Below are 13,796 nucleotides of genomic sequence, written 5' to 3'. Positions count from 1 at the left end.
AAAGGAGGCAAGAATATACAATGGAAAAAAGACAACCTCTTTAACAAGTGGTACTGGGAAAACTGCTCAACCACTTGTAAAAGAATGAAACTAGAACACTTTCTAACACCATACACAAAAATAAACTCAAAATGGATTAAAGATCTAAACATAAGATCAGAAACTATAAAACTCCTAGAGGAAAACAAAGGCAAAACACTCTCTGACATAAACCACAGCAGGATCCACCTCCCAGAATATTGGTAATAAAAGAAAAAATAAACTAATGGGACCTAATTAAACTTAAAAGCTTCTGCACAACAATGGAAACTATAATCAAGGTGAAAAGACAGCTTTCAGAATGGGAAAAAATAATAGCAAATGAAGCAATGGACAAAGAATTAATCTCAAAATATACAAGCAACTCCTGCAGGTCAATTCCAGAAAAATAAAAGACCCAATTAAAAACTGGGCCAAAGAATTAAACAGACATTACCCCAAAGAAGACATACAGATGGCTAACAAACACATGAAAAGATGTTCAACATCACTCATTATCAGAGAAATGCAAATCAAAACCACAATGAGGTACCATTTCACGCCAGTCAGAATGGCTGCTATCCAAAAGTCTACAAGCAATAAATGCTGGAGAGGGTGTGGAGAGAAGGGAACCCTCTTACACTGTTGGTGGGAATGCAAACTAGTGCAGTCACTATGGAAAACAGTGTGGAGATTCCTTAAACAACTGGAAATAGAACTGCCAAATGACCCATGCAATCTCGCTGCTGGGCATACACACTGAGGATACCAGAATTGAAAGAGACACGTGTACACCAATGTTCATCACAGCATTCTTTATAATAGTCAGGACATGGAAACAACCAAGATGTCCATCGGCAGATGAACGGATATGAAAGCTGTGGTACATATACACAATGGAATATTACTCAGCCATTAAAAATAATACATTTGAATCAGTTCTAATTAGGTGGATGAAACTGGAGCCTATTGTACAGAGTGAAGTAAGCCAGAAAGAAAAACACCAATATAGTATACTAATGCATATATATGGAATTTAGAAAGATGGTAACGATAACCCTGTATGCGAGACAGCAAAAGAGACACAGATATACTGAACAGTCTTTTGGACTCTGTGGGAGAGGAAGAGGGTGGGATGATATGGGAGAATGGCAGTGAAATATGTAAATTATCATATGTGAAACGAATCGCCAGTCCAGGTTTCATGCATTATACAGGATGCTCGGGTCTGGTGCACTGGGATGAGGAGGGAGGTGGGAGGGGGCTTCAGGACGGGGAACACATGTACACCCATGGCGGATTCATGTCAATGTATGGCAAAACCAATACAATGTTGTAAAGTAAAATTAATTAATTAATTAAAAAAATAAAACCAGTAAAAAAAAAAAAAAATAGAAAGAAAGAAAGACTCACCCCTAAGGAAGTCCACCCATGGAAATTGAAGGAGGCCTATTAGTTTTTTTGTTTGTTTTTCTTTTCCTCCCTGTCATGACTGACTTTCAGATGAGAAATAACCAATCCACTTCCTGGCAGATGCCCTTGAGATGCATCTTTGATAGCTGGAAGCTGTTCGATACTCTATCTCTAAGGAGAAGTCACTTATAATTCCTTTTTTTTTTCCATTTATTTTTATTACTTGGAGGCTAACTACTTTACAATATTGTAGTGGGTTTTGTCATACATTGACATGAATCAGCCATGGATTTACATGTATTCCCCATCCAGATTCCCCCTCCCACCTCCCTCTCTACCTGATCCCTCTGGGTCTTCCCAGTGCACCAAGCCCAAGCACTTGTCTCATATAATTCTTTTGTGCCACTGCGTGGCCACAGTATCCACTGGGGGACAAGGAACACTGGCCTGAGGATGGGAGTTCAAATTATAATACCATTCTGCAACTAGAATTATTTTGCAAAAGACAAGGGAAATGGACAGATATCCCCTATGTCCAAATTTTCTTCTGACTTAGAGATATGAAGGAACTCTGTCTTACGTATGGGATTGTTGTATGCCCTAAAAATGAGCCTACTAAGTAAATGGTGTTAGGCACAGGCAACCGAGAGAAGGAACCCCCCCCCCATAAAGGCTCACCTCCCATGCCCCCAAAGAGACTGGAGCCTCCCACAACTCCTGAGTTGCCTGGTGTTCCTTCTTTGTATCCAAATGTGCCACCATATCCAGGAGCACCCCCTCTACAAAAGCCAGCTCCAGTATGTCCCTTAGTTGAAACTGGAGAATTTGGGCCAACCCGGGTCCATAAGCCCTTCTCCCTCTTAGTAAGACGGATCCAACAAGACCTGGGAAGCTATACAGATGACCCAGGCAAATATATAGATACATTCCAACATATTACCTCGGCCTTTGACTTGACATGGAAGGACACCATGGTCATGTTTAGTCAAACTTTACCTGACCCTGAACATACTAGAGTCTTAAAGGAAGCCCAAAGGTATGCAATAGGGCTTCACATGTCAGCTGATAAATACCCAGTAGGGGAAACTGCAGTCCCCTCCTCCGATCCTAATTGGAATTATAATGACCTTGATCACATCTGGGAAAGAGATCATTTTCTCATCTGTGTGAAGGCAGGACTGAAAGCAGCCCAGCAAAAAGTAATCAGCTATGCCCAGGTCCCAGCAATAACTCAGAAGCCCAATGAGAATCACCTTGCCATTCTGGAAAGACTAAGAGAGGCCCTCCAAAAGTTTACCAATCTGGACTTAGACTCTTATGAGGGATAGGTGATTTTAAAGGACAAATTCCTGCCCCAATGTGCATTAGCTATCAGAATTAAGTTACAACAGCTACAGCAGCAGGGCTCTGCTTCCTCTTTAGATAAGATGGTCCAGACAGCCACCAATACCTTTTATAACAGAGAACAAGAGAAGGAGGCCAAGGCCCAGGAGAGGGAGAAAAGGAAAGAGACAAGGCATGTCCAGACACTGGTCGCCCTCCAGGGAAGCCCTATGGCAAACCCCAAGTCCTTAAAGGGCAAGGCAGGAGGCAAATGTCTAATCTGTAGACAGGCGGGGCATTGGGCCAAAGAGTGTCCAAACCGTGACAAGTCTTCTAAAATGGCTTGCTACAAATGCCATCAATTGGAACACTGGGCAGCACTCTGCCCTCAGAACCTAAGAGCCTCAAGGTCAAGCACAAAGCCTTCCCTCACAATGGTTCAATAGGACCGAAGCGGCCCGCTCCAGCCAGCCCACCTGTCACAGACAACCATCAGGCAGCTGGAGCCAAGGGTGCAACTGGATGTGGCAGGTAGGTCCAAGAATTTCCTGGTTGACACGGGGGCTACCTACTCTATCCTGACCTCCTATTCCGGAGCCTTCTCCTCCCAAACCTGTACCATTTTGGGTGCTACAGGAAAAACAACTACTAAAAGATTCACTCGAGCACTTCTTTGTTGCTGGGATGGACAAATATTTTCCTACTAGTTTCTGGTGGTCCCTGAGTATCCTACTCCCTTATTGGGAAGATATATACTCACTAAACTGGAACCCACCCTTGTGATGGGAAGCTTTTCAGTCCCTAGAGCTCTACAGCTCCTGGTTACTACTGAAGAATCCATTACACCTTCGCCAATTGAGAGGGACCAAAAACTATGGGAGGACAAAATTAACTCCCAGGTGTGGGACCAGGGGACTCCTGGATGAGCCCACCAAGCTGAACCAGTCAGCATTGTCCTCCGAGATCCCACTCGGTTTCCTAACCAGAAAAAATATCCCCTCAAAAGAGAGGCTCTGGAGGGACTACAGCCTTTAATAAATAAATTCCTCGCTTGTGGGCTATTGGTCCCCACCAATCTGCAATGTAATACTCCAGTCCTCTCAGTAAAGAAAATGGATGGAACCTGGTGAAAGGTTCAAGATCTCCAGATCATAAATGAAGCTGTAGTCCCCCTCCAGCCCACAGTAACCAAGCCCTATGTAATCTTGTGAGAAATCCCACCCAGTGTCCAGTGGTTTACAGTCTTGGATCTCAAAGGTAAATTTTTTTGCATACCACTGGCTAAAAAATCCTAATATCTTTTTGCCTTTGAGTGGGAGGCCCCAGGAGAAAAACACCAACAGATAACTTGGACAGTATTACTTCAGTGGTTCAGAGATAGCCCCCACTTGTTTGGACAGGCCCTTAGCCGGGATTTCCTGGGACCTAATGAAAAAATATTACAATACATAGATGACCTACTAATCTGCTCTCCAGATGAGGAAAATGCCCAACAACATGCAATTCAGGTTCTAAACTTTTTGGCAGAAAGGGGATATAAAGTCTCCCGTGCCAAGGCACAGATGGTTGAGACAAAGGTCACTTACCTGGGAGTTCAGATTACACACAGGTCCAGGAGGCTGTCCTCTGATTGGGTACAAGGAATCCTCCATTTGCCCTCCCTCACGACTTGAAAACAATTGTGAGTTTTCGTGGGGCTAACTGGGTATTGTAGAATCTGGATACCCAACTATGGTCTAATTGCCCAGCCATTACATGAAAGCTTAAAGGGATGGGATGATTCAATCCCACTGATGTGGGGAACGCCTCAAAACAAGGCAGAAGCTACACTAAAACAGGCTTTAACTCAGGCACCTGCCTTGAGGTTGCCAAACCCAAAAAAAGCATTCCAACTTTATGTCCACGAAAGAGAGGGAATAGCCTTGGGAGTGTTAACTCAAAGGTTGGGATCTGAGCCCCAACCTGTAGCTTACTTATCCAAGAGGCTTGATTCAACCACCCAAGGCTGGCCCCCCTGCCTTTGAAATCTTGCAGCTATTGCAATCCTGATAGAAGATGTCTTAAAACTCTCCTTTGGGGGCAAACTAACTATTTTTAACAGCTACCAAGTGAAACAACTCCTAATGGGAGAGGCCACTTATGGATGTCTGATCAAAGAATTGTCAGATATCAAGTAGTGCTGATGGAAAATACAGGCCTCTCTATATCCCCTTGTGAGGTTCTTAACCCAGCCATCCTCCTACCTACCCCCGTGGGCTCTCTCCCCTTTCACTCTTGTCTAGAAACCTTGGACCACTGGAAAAAACCCTGAGAGGGATAGTTGGAAGATCCTCTGACCAATCCTGAGGAAATCTGGTACACTGATGGAAGCAGCTTTGTCTTGGATGGAAAAAGAAGAACCAGATATGCAGTAGTCTCCAATTTTGAGACCATAGAGGCTAAACCTCTGCCACCAGGTACTTCAGCCCAATTAACTGAGCTCATAGCCATGACTCGAGCTTTAGAGTAGGGAAAAGAAAAAAATAATAGCCATTTACACTGACTCCAAGTATGCCTTTCTGGTGCTACATGCACATGCTGCTATTTGCAAAGAAAGGGGCCACTTGACCACCCAAGGGTCCCCAATCAAATATGGTGATCAAATTCTTAGACTCTTGGAGGCAGTCCATCTGCCCACTGAGGTTTCAGTCTTCCACTGTAAAGGACACCAAAAAGGGAGCACGGAAGTGACATGAGGGAACCAAGCTAAGCAGCTAAGAGAGCAGCATTACAGAACAATGACCTAATAGGGGTTGCGACCTTAATTCCACAGACTAATTTGCCAGAAACTCCTTCATATACTGAAGGTGAGACTCTTAAAGTTAAGAGTGAGGGCTTTCAAGAAGACCATAAGGGGTGTTTGCAAAAGGAGGGACTCCTTTTTCTGCCTGGAAACCTCCAATGGAAGTTGGTTAACTCCTTACATGCTAGCACTCATTTAGGTTGAAAGACCCTCCAAAGATAACTAGAAAGGCCCTTCAGAGGAACAGGCCTCCAAACAACTACAAGGCAAGTGGTCTCCTGTTGTCCCACTTGTCAATTAAACAACCCCCAAGGAGCTCGAAGACTCCAGCTGGCCCAGCCAATCCAACGACATGGGGCCTACCCAGGAGAGGACTGGCAGATGGACTTCATCCAGATGCCAGTTTCTCAAGGGTATAAATACCCTTGTCATGATATATGGATATATATATATGGATATATATATATATATATATATATGGATATGGATATGGATATGGATATAAATACCCTTGTTTTTCCTAGTCATGATAGATACATTCACAGGATGGATTGAAGGCTTTCCTACCTGGACTGAGAAGGCTGAGGAGGTGGTTTAAGACAAAAAAAGAACTGCTCCATGAAATCATTCCAAGATTTGGTCTGCTCAGGTCATTACAAAGTGACAATGGGACATCATTTACTTCTAAGGTCACCCAAGGGGTCTCTAAAGCATTGGGCATTACTTATTATCTCCATTGTGCCCAGAGGCCTCAGTCTTCAGGAAAAGTAGAAAGAGCCAACCAATTCTTAAAATCAGCGATAAAAAAGATAACCCAGGAAACCTCCCTGGGATGGAAGGAGGCTTTACCAATAGCTCTCCTCCATACCCATATTGCCACTAAGGAACAGGTTGGTCTTAGTCCATATGAGATGCTATATGGGAAACCTTTTGTTTATGTCAATGATCTCTTCCTGGATTCAGAGGTTCAGACCTTCAAGTCTTATATCATGGCCATTGGGCAATTCCAACAGGATATACGCTTGTGAGGTGTGAACCAGGACCCAAAAGATTCTAAGGAGTCACCACTATATGCTCCAGGGACTCAAGTCCTAATTAAAGTCTGGAAAAATGGGCCCCCAAAGGCTCAACTCCAGCCCACATGGAAGGGCCCCTACCCTGTAATACTTTCTACCCCCACAGCAATCAAGGTACTAGAACATGACTCCTAGATTTACTACTCATGAGTCAAGCCATGGAATAAAACAAAAGAGGACACTCAATACACCTGTGAGGCCCTGGGAGATCTCAGATACCTATTCAGAACTACAAATGAGTGTCATTATAATAAACAACCCCAAAATCTAGTTTCTGGGAATAAGATTTCTCAGGACAGCTCTAAAGAGCCAACACAGCTTGGTTGGGACTGTACTCCAAAACAGACAGGAGATAGATCTTTCAATCCCTGAACAAGGAGGGACTTGAACCATCCTGGCGATTGGAATTTGGAATTAGCTAATGCCCCTACTAGTCCTTGTTATGCCATATTGATTCTGCTTATGATTGTACCATGTATTGTCAATTGTCTAACCTGTTTTGTCTCTGCCCAGATCAACAAGATACAACATGCAGTGCCAGTTCAACAAAGATATAAAACTACAGCTGACCACAAAAAATATCACTCACCCTTAGATGGACACCGCTGTAAAGACTCTGAAGCCTGAGACTAACAAAAGGGGGAGGCCCAATGCCCCTTGCCATCCCAGTTCAGCAGGAAGTAGCCAGAAAGACCTCAACACCCCTATTCCCAAAGAATCGGGCCTCCCATCTCTTGAGGGGGGGAATAATAGGTAGTTAGAATAGGAAACGGGAGTCCTGAATGGTGGTGGCTAAAAAATAAGGAAGGAAAAACCTGCAGAAATAGAACAAAGGGAGGTCCGAGGGCCAGAGTGAGGACCTCAGTAGAACCAACAGCACTCCTGACTAGCCCAATTTACATACTACAGGCCCAGAGGGAGGAAAAAGATATAAGAAAGAGGAGCCAAAGGGCCCGGGGTCTCTCTCTCTCTCCTGCATGCTGGCACGCTTCCCCACTCTCTTCTCTTCCTGTCTTTGGGTCGGCATGCCCTCACAACTCGAGGATGGATTTTCCTGCTATTTTCTAAATAAAATAGAGCTCTAACATGGAGCTGTAACACTGATCTGTCTAAGAGCTATAACACGGTCTGTCCAAGACCCGAGAGCTATAACAGGGTCTGTCCGAGAGCTATGACATGCAGAGGGCTCTAACATCCGTTGCTTCAAATTTTTGTTGGAACAAGCCAGAACTGAGAATACACTCGCCTGACAAACCCATCTTTTCTGGAGAAACACCTGGTATACTTACGTGCTTCAGGGCAACAGAATGAATAGTTCATGAAAAAAGTTTACTATTTGCCTCAATACTAGGAGTCAAAGTAGAAGCCAACATTTTAACTCTATTAGAAGCATTAAATTTTAAATTAATAAGTAGTCAAATTATACTTGAAGCCTTTGAAATACTAGTAATTCTGCAGAACATGTTCACATACAAAATATGAAGTGCTAATAAACACAACTAAATATCATTAATATAATGACATTTCAACATAAACAAAGCATTTCATGTAATAATTCCTAGTCAGAACCAGCTGGCACAATCTTACAGATAAAAAGACATCAGCATCCAAACAGATGAGCAAATCATTAAATAAATCACCGCATTATTAGCTCGCAGACAAGTCCAACAGTTTGAGCAGGCTCACAATTCACAACTTGCTACAAAGCAAATCTATAAGGTAATTGTTAAAGATCCCATCCAGCATTGTAAAAATGTAGGGTAGATCTCATGCAATATAAAAATACAATTCAAGCTCATTTATTTTCACAATAAAGCACAACTTTGACCACTCAGATTTTAGTGTACATATGATTTATCTAGTACATCTTTTAAAAATTTCCTTTTCTGAACTCTACCCCCAAAGATTTTGGTTGCTTTGGTTTGAGATAAGATCCCAGTGTTTGGATTTTATAGGCATGGAAAATTCTTACGCAGGTGGTCACCAGACCACACAGTGTTTGTGAAATAATGTTCTAGATTGAGAATCATTTTTCAGCAATTGCTTGCTTTGGCAACACATGTACTAAAAACTGGAACAATACAAAGAAAATTAGCATGGCCCCTGCACAAGGATGACAGGCTAATTCATGAAGCATTCTGTATTTTTAGAAACATACTCATGGTCATAGAGAACAGACTCCTGGTTGCTAAGGAGGAGAGCAGGGATAGGGGAGGGATGGCTTGGGAGTTTGGGATTAGCAGATGCAAACTATTATATATACAATGCGTCCTTGGAACTATATTCAATATTCTGTGATAAAACATAATAGAAAAGTTATGAAAAAGAATATATATGTGTGTATATATATACACACATATATGTATAACCAAATCACTTGGCTGTACAGCAGAAATTAACATAAGTCAATTATACTTCAATAAAATAATTTTGTTTAAATAATCACTTTCCAGTCATCTAGACAAATTAACTTTCCAATAACTGCTTCTGAATTTAAAGATAGAACTCTGTCATATATGGGAATGGAAAGATAATTTTCACTCTACCTTTCTAGGTTCTTGGCTGAGACCTCCCTATAATAAAGAGACAGATTAACAGGAGAAAAACAGAATTTTAATAACATTTTTCACTCCTGTATACATGGGAAAGACCCAAGAAAACTGATAATCCCTGAAACAGTCCAAGTCATCATCTTAAATACCATCTCCAACTAAAGACAAAACAAGATGTTGGGGGCTGTGGGAAGGAAGCCCAGTTATAGGAGGTGATCAGGAAGAGCACAGTAAACAAGAGTGAAGGCTGTTATGCAGATTTAAGTCCTTGACCTCTGCATTAACAAGAGATTCTAGAAATGTAAAGTCTGCTTTCTCTTCCTAGTACAGCAAGGGAGACACCCTTACAAATGGAGCTTTTCCTTATAAATGCAAATATCTCTTATAAAAGGATAGCTCCTACTAAGTTTCCAGTGTTTTTCCTATGTCTGCTCTTTCTTAAAAATAATCAGCCTAAAATAATCCTTATGTCAATGAGGCATATTTTGGGGTGATATTTTGGCCACCTTCACATAAATCTTCTGAGGCAACAGATATGTTAAGATACTGTAAAGCAGTGTCCCTCAAATTTGACTATATAATGGAACCAAATGGGAATATTTAAAATATACCAATAATTGGATCCCTTAATTCAAAAGTTTGATTTAATTGGTCTGGGATGCATCCTGAGAATTAGAATTTCTAAAAATCTCCTCAGATGATTTTTACGTGAAACTAAGATTAAGAATTTTTAGTATACCTGAAGTGCTTCTCAGACATTAATACATATAAAAGACCTTGCTAAATAGACTCTAGTTTTGATATGATGATTTAATCTGTATAGAAATTAACTTTCCCACTGATAACATATTAACTACAAAACCAAAACAACAACAACAACAACAACAACAACAAAAACACAGCTTGATCCTGCCTCCCCTTCACATAATTTCTGGATTTTTAAATGCATTATATTATAATTTTAGAGATTTAAAAGAAATCTGTGGGGTTGTCTTGTGAAATGACTGGTATTATTTTCCAAAGTAAAGATATAGAATAATGAATAAATCATGAAAAAGGCTTAAATTAAGCTAGGTATGAGATGCTCCTTGGTTCATTTAAATTAATTCCTCTTTCTCAGGCTCTCTAACTTTGAAATGAGCCTTTGTTATCCTTATTTAGCAAAAATTCCATGGCCACTTGCTCTTTACAGAGTAAGGATGATTATCACATCATTCCAGCCCCAGTATGGTATCCAGGAGACTAAATTTCATACACACACACATACTGATGCAGTAATTGTTGTTCAGTCACTAAGTCATGTGTGACTCTGTGACCCCATGGCCTGTAGCATGCCAGGCTTCCCTGTTCTTCCTCATCTCCTGGAGATTGCTCAAACAATGTTCATTGATGCCATCCAACCATCCCATCCTCTGTTGCACCCTTCTCCTGCCCTCAACCTTTTGCAGCCAAATGGCCTTTTCCAATGAGTTGGCTCTTCACATCAGGTGGTCAAAGTATTGGAGCTTCAGCATCAGTCCTTCCAATAAATATTCAGGGTTGATTTCCTTTAGGATTGACTGGTTTGATCTCCTTGCAGTCCAAGGGACTCTCAAGAGTCTTCTCTAGCACCACAATTCAAAAGCATCAATTCTTCAGTGCTCAGCCTTCTTTATGGTCCAGTTCTCACATCCATACATGACTACTGGAAAAAAAAACAACAACATAGCTTTGACTATATGGAACTTTGTTGGCAAAATGATGTCTCTGCTTTTTAATATGCAGTCTAGGTTTATCATAGTTTTTTTTTTTCCAAGGAGCAAGCATCTTTTAATTTTGTGGCTGCAGTCACCATCCACAGTAGCAATTGTACTGCTGCTGCTGCTGCTAAGTCGCTTCAGTCTTGTCTGACTCTGTGCGACCCCATAGATGTCAGTCCACCAGGCTCCCCCATCCCTTTGATTCTCCAGGCAAGAACACTGGAGTGGGTTACCATTTCCTTCTCCAATGCATGGAAGTGAAAAGTGAAAGTGAAGTCGCTCAGTCGTGTCCGACTCTTAGCGACCTCATGGACTGCAGCCTACCAGGCTCCTCTGTCCGTGGGATTTTCCAGGCAAGAGTACTGGAATGGGTTGACATTACCTTCTCCAAGCAATTGTACTATAAACATTTAAATACACTGCCCACCTGATGTGAAGAACTGACTCAGTGGAAAAAACCCTAATGCTGGGAAAGATGAAAGCAGGAGCAGAAGGGGACGACAGAGGATGAGATGGTTGGATGGCATCACCAACTCAATGGACATGAGTTTGAGTAAGCTCCAGGAGTTGGTGATGGACATGGCATGCTGCAGTCCATGGGGTCGCAAAGAGTTGGACATGACTGTGTGACTGAACTGACTTAACTGACATTTATCAGTTATTGTAACACTTACTGATGAAATCAGACATGGTTATTCTTATCTATTTAAAATTATTTTATCTCAAGAAACTATTAGATCAATAGCAGAAAACTCTATATAGCAGTTTCAGGTAAATTCAAACATTTAAAGAATTTCTCAGTCATTTTAGGTTTAAAAACAATAAGTTGTCATTTTATCCATTCCTCCTTTTCTTCTCCCTAGGATGACATCTCAGTTCCAGAATGTTTACCTATTATCATGACATATGGGAGAATGGACTGGCCATTTACTGGGCCTCTACAAATACTGAGATACATCTCCTCTTGCATCCAGTCACATAAACTCTATTGTATCATTTTATCATAACCAAGATAGCACTGTCTATTTCAACCAGCTGTCAGTGTCATATTTCAGGCTTGTCTGGAAATTCATAAGACATACCATTCTGAGATAACAGGATGTGGATTAACACTCAGGTCCCCTCACTTTTAAGATTCCCCCAAACTTTAGGGGGATTTCTATTAGTACTTGTATTAGAACTAAACCCAATGGACTGGGATATGTCTTGGAGTTCCTTCCCAGAGATCCCATCTCCCTTTCTTTACCATAAAAATTGCCCTTCTCCCCAGTTGGGAAGATCCTTGTCCAGTCTTCTAAGTCAGGAACAATTAGTTGTGATTCAGCAGTGGTATTATATTCTGAAAGACATTCTTCTATACCAACTTTTAAATCTAGTACCTCAATTCTTGTAAGTCAGAAGTCTCAGGCTATGGAAATCCAAAAGTGCTTCCTTTCAAAGTTATATCTTCAAAAGTTTATTTGGAAGTCTCAGGATGAATACTGTCCATTTCTTTCTTTCTTTATTTATTTATTTTTTTTTTATTTTTCAGTGGGTTTTGTCATGTCCATTTCTTTTTGTTACTGTTTCTTAGGATGCAATAATGATCTCATGACGGGGGCAGTAAGCCCAGCTATCTGAGTTCAGACAAGTAATAGGTAAAGAAAGTGTATGTGAAGGGAACTGATGGTTAATATTTCAAAATATTACTCTACCATAAGTATCTCACATTTATAGTATTTAAAATAGAACACTTGATCTGCCCATTTCCCAATTAGAATTCCTCCAGTGTTTCCTTTATTCCAATAAAATGCAACAATAAGATATTAAAGAAAGGCATTCAACATTTGATTTTATTTCCTAAATATTTTTTACATCTCTGAATTACTCTCCAACTTCACTACCACAACTCTAGTCCAGGCCGATGCCACCTCTCAGTTCTGTCATTTAAAAGACTATCATATATAGAGCACAAAGATCAACTAGGTGGATCATGAAGACAGGTCAAAACTTGGAGAGGTGATCTCTGTGGAAATCTCTCTCCTCTCTTTCTTCCCTCCTCTCCTCCTCCTCCCTTCTCCTTCAGCTTTGCTCTAAAGACAGACCTTATTCAAGGACTGGGCTAGCAACCAAAACTCCAATAGAAATAACACCAACTTTCCAAATGAACCAAGTAAAGGAAACTCAGCAAGGTAGAGAGCAAGGAAGAAATAAAGAAGACAGATCCAGAAAAACAGAAACCCTTCAGTGTACATGGAGCCACACAAGTCTCAGCATTAACCCTAAAGTATCTGTGCTTAGTACAAGTCCAACGCAATTTAGCAAATGCTAAATTGAAATTATACTTGAACCACCCATTAGATCTGAGCCTAAACCCTGAAGCAAACATTTAAAACAGGATTTCTACAACTCAGTAATAAGAAAACAAACATTCCAATAAAAACAGCAAAATATTTAAATAACCACTTCGTGAAAGATATACAAATGGCCAATAAACACATGTAAAGACATTAAACATCATTAATTATCGTGGAAGTATAAAGTAAGTCACAACAATATGCCACTACACAACTTTACAATGAATAAAACCAAATTGACGGACAGTGTCAGTGAGGGGGGAGCAGTGGAAAATACTAGTGATAAAATCTCTTTGCAAAACATTTTTTGTTTGTTTGTTTATAGAGTTAAACATACATCTATCATGCAAACTTGTCATTTCACCTCGAAGTGTTTAATTTAAAAAAAAAATTCTGAAAACATATAGCCATACAAAGACTGTGCATAACTATTCACACCAGCTTTATTTTATGACTAAAACTAGGCGGGAGGGTGGGGGAAGCAATGTCCATCAACAAGTGAAGAGATAAAGTACAATATATGCAGAAAGTGGAACACCACTCAGCAATAAAAATAA

General features: G+C 40.8%; 1 non-coding gene across 1 annotated transcript; it reads left to right on the top strand.

Annotated features, from left to right (window-relative positions):
• The first annotated feature begins 8,654 nt into the window (after positions 1-8,654).
• On the top strand, positions 8,655-8,760 carry LOC136154893 (U6 spliceosomal RNA). The gene has a single exon (XR_010660598.1). It is a non-coding gene; the product is annotated as a U6 spliceosomal RNA (small nuclear RNA).
• Positions 8,761-13,796: the final 5,036 nt, after the last annotated feature.

Source organism: Muntiacus reevesi, chromosome X (assembly GCF_963930625.1).
Source record: "Muntiacus reevesi chromosome X, mMunRee1.1, whole genome shotgun sequence".
NCBI lineage: Eukaryota > Metazoa > Chordata > Mammalia > Artiodactyla > Cervidae > Muntiacus > Muntiacus reevesi.
The sequence above is the reverse complement of the archived record's forward strand: the minus strand, read 5'-3'. Positions and strand labels throughout refer to the sequence as shown.